The sequence below is a fragment of the Cricetulus griseus genome, chromosome 6, assembly GCF_003668045.3.
Source record: "Cricetulus griseus strain 17A/GY chromosome 6, alternate assembly CriGri-PICRH-1.0, whole genome shotgun sequence".
In the NCBI taxonomy this organism is placed as follows: Eukaryota; Metazoa; Chordata; class Mammalia; order Rodentia; family Cricetidae; genus Cricetulus; species Cricetulus griseus.
Window position 1 is genome coordinate 150598766 of NC_048599.1, and position 6057 is coordinate 150604822.

A 6057-nucleotide genomic window follows, 5' to 3' on the forward strand; every position below is an offset into this window, starting at 1 on the left:
GTCCTCATTAAGAGACACAGGAGAAGTAGTGTGAAGAAAGTCTGTATTCTTAGCTACTCTGTTGGCCAAGCCAGTAGGTTCAAAAGTTGAAAGTCAGTTTGGACTACAGGGTGAGTACAGGCCAACATGAAAGATTGAGATGCTGTCTCACAAGAGAATGTACAAGAAATGGGCTGAGAAAAATAGAACGTGGTAATCTAAACAATTAGGTGGTGGAAACAATAAGATCAAAGTTTTAATATCACCCTCCAGTATAGAATGAGGTCCATGCCAGCATGATCTAGATGAGACTGTATCTTAAAAAAATTCTGAACCCAATCAAGTAAGTTGTTTTTGTTGTTTTTATGATTACCCATTCCCAACTAAAGTATAGCTCAGAAACATGAATACTTGGGAACACTATTGTAATAGGTGTCCCTGGGAAGAGGTCAAAATAATGGCAGTGTATATGTAACTGAAGATGATGACTTTCTTCTCCCGGAATATTTTTTCTCGGTAGGTCACATCACTGGGACAGAATATCAAGGCCATCACTGAATTCTAGGATAAATAAGGATCACCCTTCACATTAACCCAGTGGTTTGGGTCTGTCTTAAAACTTGCTCACAGTATGAAGTGACCACTGGAAACTGTTTTAACATTAAGTCCTGATCACATGCCCAATCTACAGGGTATGTTATCATGGAGTTACCTGCCAAACTCTAAAGCTCAAGTATCCTGCTCCAGTGAGCCTGTTAGAGATCTCTGCTTTCTCTAACAAGACCCAAGAATGTTTTCTTCCATTTTAGGTTCTGTAATAACTTTTGCATATTCCTTTTCCCCTATTCTCTTGATATCCTATATAATGGATCCTATTTCAGGAATCCACATGGGCCTCTTCTCCAGAAGACCTAAGACTGTTCCTGGACTAGGGTTCATATTTACTGAGTTAATTACCCACTCCATAGCTGCAGTCAGTGAAAACAAGGCTGGGTTCCTATACAGAACTTTGGGTTTCTTCTCATCCTCATTATTGTTGTTACAATCATTACCTGCCTTCTTAAAATTAAACTACAGTGTCACATTTTTTTTTATTTAGAAACAATCATTTTACATATCAATCCCCCAATTCCCTCTCCCTCCCATCTTCCCATGCCCCATACCAAACCCTCAACCCACCCCCCATTAACTCCCCAAGGACAGTGAGGCCTTCCTTGGGGGATCATTAAAGTCTGTCACATCATTTGGGGAAGGGCCTAGACCACCCTCCTTGTATATGGGCTGAAATAGTATGCCTCCATAGGCAATGGGCTCTCAGAGTCCATTTGTGCACTAGGGATAAATCCTGGTTCCACTGTTAGAGGTCCCATAGACTGCTCAGGCCTCCTAACTGGCATCCACATTCAGAGAGCTTGGTTTGGTTCAATGCTGATTCCCCAGCTTTACAACTGGGGTCCCTCTGCACTCACTAGGTCAGGTCATCTGTTTTGTGGGTTTCTCCAGCACAATCTTGACTGCTTTGCTCATCCCTCCTCCCTCTCTACAGCTGGTTTTCAGGAGTATGGCTCAGTGCTTAGCTTTGGGTGCCTGCTTCTGAAGGCTCTAGGATGGCAATTAAGGTAGTCATCAATCTCATTATATGGGAAGGGCATCAAAGGCAGCCTCTCTACTATTGCCTACAGTGCCACATTTAATCAGTATGACTTTTATTATCTTGCTACTCCTGTCCCTGACTATACAACCAATATCCTTACCACTTTCCTAAAAGGTCCATGATACTTCAAATGCTCTTCAGTCCTTCTGGATGACTGCTGGATTTTCCCTCCTTAATGCCTGGTGGTGATTAACTAGGAGTTTTTCAAATAAACCAGATTGGGTGCTGGAGAGATGGCTCCCTGGTTTAACAGCAGTGGCTGTTCATCCAGAGGACCCAGGTTTGATTCCTGGGACACACACGATGGCTGACAACTTTGTATACCTCCATTTTCAGATGACCTGATGATCTCTTCTGGTGTCTGTGGATATCGGGTGTGCATATGGTGCATATATATAGCAAAATCTTACAAATAAAGCAAATTTGTAATCTTACTAATTCCAACACTCTCTGACTGAATACAAATGAATACAAAGATATGTTTCCTACATCTCTTCCTTTGTCAGTTGAATGTTCAGTCTTCTCAAATATTGAGCTTTGAATCTAGGTCTCCATTTGTATTAAGGCTCTCAGCTACATGGAATAGTCTATTCTCATAAGCACCCTTCATCATTCTATGACATGGGACACAAAGAATGTATCTTAAAATACAAAACTCCTTAATTGCCACACAACAGAGGTATGTACTATCAGAATCCCCAACAAAACTATTTATGTAAAAATTCAAGACTTGCTTATGTTGGACCTATCTTTGAACGACTTTTACCTCCTTAAAAAAAAATCAAAGTTTTCTCCCACACAATGGAAAGGTGACTCAGCAGTTAAGAGCACTAGGTGCTCTTCCAGAGGACATGGATTCAGTTCCTAGCACCCACATGGCAATTCACAACTGTCTGTAAGTCCAGTTCTAGTGATCTGACACTCTCACATGAATATACTTGAAATGCAAAACAATGCACATAAAATAAGAAGAAATCATTAAAAAATTGTCTTCCACTCTAGTAAACACCAGGGTTTTTAAAATAGAGCTCAAGCAATTCCACCTATTTGGGAAAAATGCAACAGCCTTTGGCCACCAAATCTAACTTCAACCCTAACCCTAACTCTGCTGTTTCTTTTGTGCCCAAACATGCTCCTTTTCTGGAATGATTAACCATGTACTTTAAAAATTTTATTATACATGTTTGGATGTATTGCCTGCATGTATATGTATCACATACTTGCCTGGCACCTTTGAAGGCCAGAAGGAGGCAATAAATTATTTGAAACAGTTACAATTAGTGAGCCATCATGTAGGTGCTAGTGATTGAATCCAGTGTTCATTAACTGCTGAGATAACTCTTCAGCCCCATTAACCATTCATCTTTTTACTTGTACATTGCCACATGTCTTAGTTACTTTTCTGTTGTTATGATTAAATACCATGACCAAGCAACTTATAAAAGGAAATGTTTAATTTGGGGTTGACAGTTGCAGAGGAGTATACAGTCTGTGACCATTATGCATGACATCAGGCAGGTAGGCATGGTGTTGAGATTGTTGATAACTTACGTCCTTATTCAAAAGTAGGAAGCAGAGAAACAGATGATGGGGATTTTGAAACCTCAAAGCCCATGCCCCATGACACATCTCCAACAAGCCCATATTTCCTAAGCCTTCCCAAACAGTTCCACCAAGTGGGGACCAAGAATTCAAATATATGAACCTATAGGAGTCATTCTTGTTTAAATAACCACACTACATGTCTTCTAAGGACACTTTCTCTTCTGTGAAATAATGTCTTTTCCTGTCTACTGACCATTTAGACTAGCATTTGTACAAAATAGAACTTAGTGAACAAATAAAGAAATAGCCCAAAGAAAAGAAGCATCATCAAGGAGTTTGCATTTTTATCCAAAATTTATTAATGATTCAGCAAGCACCATAGGACAGTTGAAGAAACTACCAGAAGTATTAAACATGGGGTTTGGTCACCCCTGAGATCTTGGTACTGAAGAAGGTAGGCCATGAGTTTAGCATTCACTCAGAAACAGAAGACCCTATTTTAAAAAAATCAAAATGGGGAAAGGCAATCTCATTTCTAATTGGAAAATGCATTGTGTTTTGCATTTGCCAGTGTCTGCATAATATTCAAGTTTTTACAGATTTAAACGTTAAAAATAAAAGAGTTCTGGAAGTTATCCATAGGCAGTTGATTTAAGGAAATACTAGGCAAGAACTTTTACATAAAAGGTGGCTCTGGCTTGCTCCTCCATGTCTCTGATCTTTCAGCTTTTACCCTCTGTGTCTGACTCTGGGTTTTTAGTATTAAAACCAATTAGAATTAGTGATACACTCTGCCTTAGTTCCTTTGTGCTAGAATGGCAGATATGAAACCACATGACCAGTTGAAAGAGATTTTTTCTAAGTTTTTTTTTTTTAATTTTTAATCTCTTTCAGTGTGTGTGTGTGTGTGTGTGTGTGTGTGTGTGTGTGTGTGTGACAGATAACATATGCCTTTGGAGACCAGAGAATTCAGATCCCCCTTCAGCTGATTGTGAGCTGACGTAAGTATTAGGATTTGGTCTCTGGTCTTCTCCAATAGCAACAAGTTCTTTTAACCACTAGGCTATCTCTCTAGCCCCTCAAAGAGAATTTTTTTAAATGATTTTATGTATTTGAGTGTTTTCCCTGTATGTATGTATGTGTGCCACATGTGTTCCTGGTATTTGCAGAGGTCAGAAGAAGGCATCAGATCTCCTGGAAATAGAGTAACAAATGATTGTGGGCTGCCATGTGGGTGCTGGGAACTTAGCCCCATGTCCCCTACCAGAGCAGGTGCTGTTAGACATTGAGTAGCCCTCTACTGTTCTTTTATTCACATTACCAACTCAGACTATACTACTTATTTAGACATGATTATTCTAAATAAGCCTTTTATTAGGCCTAATGTTGCAACACTAAGTAATACCACATAGGGCATTGTATACCAGCCTATTCACCAAGTGAGTAGAGATGTTTGTAGCAACCTCTTATGAACTTGAAATTTATTATTGCATTAATCATAGCATTGTTCATTTAGTAGCACCAGTCAGAAGTCTAATAGTCCACCAGAAGGGATCCTGCCTAATCCATATAGAAATGGCTGCAAGATTACCTAGAATCTAGATTCTAGAATTTATTGAGACTCCTGATAGCAAAAACAAAAAACAGCAAATAAAGATGATTGGATATGGCCAGGCTATAGAGTGCATGCTCAGAATGATCTTGGACTCTGTTTCAAGCACCAAAGAAATTAGTTGTGATGGTACATACCTGTAATTCTACCAATCAGGACATGGAGGTAATAACAGACATCTAGGGACTGTGCATTCACTGAAAAAAAAAGATAAACTTTTATACTCAATAGTTTAGCCACAGGCAAGACTGGAAGCAGACTCAATGATTCAGAGATGAAAGCAGCCATTAACTTTATTATAGCATCTTTCCTGAGACAAAGCAGTAAGTTCAGCCAATATCTAAATGTCTGTTGTTCTCAAAGGTTCAGGAACCCCACTATGTGCCCACCTACATCAATAGAAGGGTCACAAGTTCCTTCTGCCAGAGATAAGGAGGATGACTGCTTTATCAAGCAGAAACTTCCCTCAAGCCCCTAAGAGAATAGAGGCCCTTATCCAAATGCCTGACCTTGGAAAAAGGACTTCTTCTGGGGACCAGATGCTCCACTACAATTTAAGAGCAATTTTCATTCCACAAGAGGCATGATACAGTGTTTGTGCCATGTCTTAGTTTCACTACATGGACCTGTTTCTCTCATACACCTCCCAAAGGGAGGTCCTGATGTCTTACTCTTTTCCCATTATACCATACCATTCTGATTCCTCAATACTTATTAACTGAACTCCTGCACATAATGGCCTCAGGCTCTGGATCTGTATTTCATCCTTGGGATCAGGTGTGTCCAGTTAGTAAATCTCTAACTTTTCTGTTCTTGATGTAATTAGGGAACACAATGGGATTCCTGTGTGGTTCCATGGTGGCAGGGATTTTTCCAAAGAATTATTTTATTTAAAACTTTAGCACTGTATACATTTTCATCCTTCAAAGCCCACACAAAATTTCCCAGAAGAAAAGAAATAAGGGAACTCCCATAACATATAGAAATAATCATTAAAAATGAAGCTAAAAGGGTGCTAGAGAATTGTGATCTGCAAAGCCAAAATTATGAAACTTTGTCAAGCAGTAATGGTTGCCATGCAGTCTGTCCCAAAGTAGTGTGGAAACAAGAGGTTGTTTTTCAAAGCCAAACGTAGGAAACTGAAAAATTTTAATACCTCTAGGTCCTGATCAACCTATCTACTTAGTTTGGAAAACATCAGAAGAGGTGTCTTTAGCAAAACTATTAGTACATGCCCACCAAGTAGTCCCAGAGGTTGAGTAATATT